Source organism: Apis dorsata, unplaced genomic scaffold (assembly GCF_000469605.1).
Source record: "Apis dorsata unplaced genomic scaffold, Apis dorsata 1.3 scaffold_247, whole genome shotgun sequence".
Lineage (NCBI taxonomy): Eukaryota > Metazoa > Arthropoda > Insecta > Hymenoptera > Apidae > Apis > Apis dorsata.
Genome location: NW_006263526.1, coordinates 382788 through 386920, shown reverse-complemented (window position 1 = coordinate 386920; position 4133 = coordinate 382788). Strand labels below are relative to the sequence as shown.

The following is a 4133-nucleotide window of genomic DNA, read 5'->3' as shown; positions in this document are numbered from 1 at the left end:
AAAAAAAAAAGAAAGAAAAAAAAGAAAACTTTTGAAGAGAGTGGATCGTATTTCCTCTTTAATGACGTTCACCAACGAGCATTAGCATAGTTCGCTTCACGAGCATGTCGAGTCATTGTAACAGATGATTATTATTTTCGAAAGCGTCCTGGTCCACTTTTCACGCGGTTTCTTCAGGAATTTCTGTGTCCATCACTCGGCTTTTAATGCGTCGAAAAGAAATTTCACGGTTGGAATTGGATGAACCTCTTAGAAATTGAACGACTTCTTCACTGGGAAGAAAGAAATGTCATATTCGTGTCATAAATCTTCAATAACATTATCCTTCTACATATTTTCTCCTATATATATATATATAGATTTTTAACAAAACGATCGATGCGACGAGTAAATGTCGACGAAAAATTTGAAGAATGTAATTTAAAAAGTGATCGAAAGAAAAATTATTCAAAAGAGAAAGAGAGAGAGAAAAAAAATAAAACGTGAGATTCAGAAATCTCAGTTTCTAAAATGTTGGTCAATCACTTGAGAAAACCACTTATCCTCAATATCTCGTTTCGTGAATTGCGGTGAAACTTGCTCGCAGCGACGACAAATCATCGATTTTTATTACTATTAAATTAGTATTTATTGATATTGCGTAGATAAAAGTTGCTCTCCTGATGGGATTCCATACGATAAGCATTTGCACGATGGGCAACGTGTGAGCAGGGTTCAGCAACCCGTTGGGGTCAGCGGCAACCCACACGGTATAAAATCCTCTCAGCGGGGGGAACTAACGTGGTACCGGAAGCGCCCCAACGTTCAACATCTTTTCTTCGCGAGAAAGTCTCTGGAAAAAAAAAAAAAAAAGAAAGAATTTTAAATTAAATTTTCGAAACTTTATTATACTGAATTTCTTCATTCATGATATATATATGACACGAAGGAGAAATTGAGAATATTTATATCTTAATTCCTAATATTTTCCTTTTCTGGATGTAATGTTCTCGTGATATCGAGTTGAAAAGTAATAGGTCCCTTTCGTCCAAAGCTTAAAATAGTTTCGACGTTACCCTAATCATTGGTATATTAAACGCTTCAATTCAACATGTCAATCCTTAAATTGGACTCGATGACATGCAACGTGATGCAACACGAAGTAAACAATTACCAGGACATTTAAACTAGACCATACTAGATTTATCGGGATGAGAAGCATTCGGATATAAATTAATTTTATACATCGAAAATTTTTCGATAAATCCAAATCCATTTCGGTCCACGAATTCAAGATGCATTTCTCTTCGATCCACTCTTTTAAATCCGAAATTATACCGAAATATCTTCAAAATTCATCGTATTTAAAAACACGTCTCTCCACTCCTTTCCAAACAAACAATTTTCACCCCTATCGATAATCTCATTACACCATCATCCGTCATCGCGAATCATGCGAGATCCAAAAAGAAACCGTTCTAATCTCCAGTCTAGCCTGTTAAACGCGGCACAGGTAAGATTAAACGTCATTAACCGATTTAAAACAGCCCCGATCGCTTCTTCGTGTTCGTTTAAAACCGCCATGTGGCGGTTTCCCGATCATCGTGGATGAAAATTGCATGCGCGTAAAACAGGTTGACTCGTTGAACGAACAGAGAGAGAGGATCCGATATCTGCGACGAAAAGAAGAGGGCAGAGGCGTACGTTCGTCCAACGTATTTCCCGCCGCGCCCATCCTGTCCCTCCCCCCCAGAGGATTCCTTTCCTTCCTACGGCCGATTGATTATCCTCGTTATTATTTGCTCTCCCGTCTCTCCACGGTTTCGTTGCGGACGTGTGGGCTCTCTCTCTCGAGAGAGAGAAAATGGCGTATCTCGGACGCTTCCAAAGACCGGACGCGGCGACATCACCGAAGGGGGATCATCAATCGTCCACGTCCCCCCGGCACGTGGATCTTTGCCTTCTTTTTTTTTTTTTACGCTTTCCTTTTTCCTCTCCTCGATAGGATTCAGGAAGAAATGGAAAGGGGACGATAAATCCTGTTCTCTATGCTTCTTATTCGTGTTAGACAGAGAGAAAGAGAGAATACCGGTTTCCGATTCCGTGTGGGTTAATTTAACAACTATTGGAGACTTCATTATGAGATTAATTATCGGTTACATACTTGTTGCGCTCTGTTTAGGTGGAATATTTAGTGTCGATCTGTAAAGAAGTGATATAAATCAATGATATTATGTTGATATTGGAACATGGATGTATTATTCGTAAAAATGTGAACGTGAACTTTTGGATTACAATCTCTTGCTAAAACTTTTATAATTCTTCTTTTACAAAAATACTTGACTATACCAATTAAAACTCCTCGTAGGAATTATGGAAAAAGTTAGAAACGATGATTAATTACGTAATTAGAAGTAATTTCTGTTTTATCGAATCTGTTTTAATAAAAATTGGACGACACCCGCGCCTTCTCTCGAATTTCGAGCGTTAAACGGGCCATAAACGTGAACCATAGCGTTGTACGGCGAATAAGCGAAGAGAGAGAGAGAAGAACATGCATTTCCATCAAACAGCGTCGTTCAATTATCCGAGACAGCGTAACGAGGAAGCGTTGATTTATCGCCAAGTCGATGAAACACTCGCTATGATACGGCCGTTTGACGAAGGTAAGATAGTGAGAGAGAGAGAGGCTTTTGGTGTTGCGCCCTTAATTAGAGTGGAACGATTATAATCGATCGAAGTTTAACGAGTTTTTGCGTATCGATACACGGCCGATAGAACGAATGCGTGTTCGGGAGGAACGTTAATTGAACGTAATTAGAAAATCTACTACACGAGTGAGGAGGGATTGGGAGCGTAAACAGATGGGGGTGGATGACTTAGAAGTGGCGTCCTCGAATTTATAAATTATATCACAGTCGAGCCGGAAGATTATAGGAGAACGAAGAATTGAGATGAAGAAATTGGGAGATTTAATTATAGATGGATTATTTTTGGATATTGTGTGTTATATTCCACTTCGATTAATTAGTTGGTATAGTTATATATTCATACATCACTGTTGTTGGTAACAGGATATAACAATCTTTTAAGCGAAACTATATCGTATCGAGTTTCTATTTTCAATGATTTTCAATGATTAATATTAACATTCGTATGAAAATAATTCATCTATCGTCATTTACGATAGTACAATAGTTCGCAAGAAAAATCATAGTACGAAATGATGACGTAAATATAATAACATCGTGCTGTCATATCGATCAACAAGGATTATTCTTCTGCCTGAATCGATCCAAGATTCATCATTGTTCCAATAGTTCTTTGCTCCAACTGCCAGCGTTCGAAAGCGATTATCTCTGTCTCTATTGAAAGAAAGAAAAAAAGAAATTAGAATAAAAAAAAAAATCGTCACGCACGAACGATTCCCTCGTTAATTGAACCGTTCTGCTAATGAAGGCCTGCTTTTAAAACTATCGCTCCCCCATCGTTCGTAGAAAAGAGAATGGATCCCATACTTTTAATTGCTCCTGTCCTGACGAAGTCTGGCCCCTTCCCCCTCTCCCCTCCCCTTCATCTCTCGTCACTGCTCTTCTCTCTTTCCCCCCTTCTTCCTTTCCCACTTTGTCCGCTCGGCCACGAAGCGAGCACGCGACAAAGCGCGTGCCACGCATCAAGCGCGAGACCCTCGTTACGTTGAAATCAGCGCAGATTTATCGAGCAAATTGGATCGAGTCCTTCCGTCGTGGGGGCCGAGCCGTGTTCTGTTCCCATGTTGGCGGCCAACGCCAACGCCGATCGAGAACAATGGTTCTCAACCCTTCTTTTCGCATCGAAAGTGGCTGACTCGACGCGGCTATGACTAAGGAGTGGTCTCACGGTACACCGTGTATTACACACGATGCAGTTTCGCGTGCACTTAAGAGGCGTGGATCGAGGAAAAAGGGGTTGAGATTGCCCTTTGTCGTCAAAGAATTTGACGTCTTCACCCAGATCCTCTGTACAGAGATCGAGATTAAAATTGTAGGTTTTAAGGCCGTTCTTTTTTGTTCATTTTTATGCGAGTTCTTTTAAGGTAAAACACTTTTTGGAACGCTACTTTTTTCCCCCAAATTTCTTTCGTATTTTTCGATTGTCTAAGAAAGTTTTAAAAA

At 39.8% G+C, this 4133-nt stretch overlaps 1 protein-coding gene across 1 annotated transcript in view; it reads left to right on the top strand.

Moving 5' to 3' along the window:
• The window catches only part of LOC102671663 (microtubule-associated protein Jupiter), a 27269-nt gene that overhangs the window by 15037 nt on the left and 8099 nt on the right, over positions 1-4133 (top strand). The window lies entirely within an intron of this gene.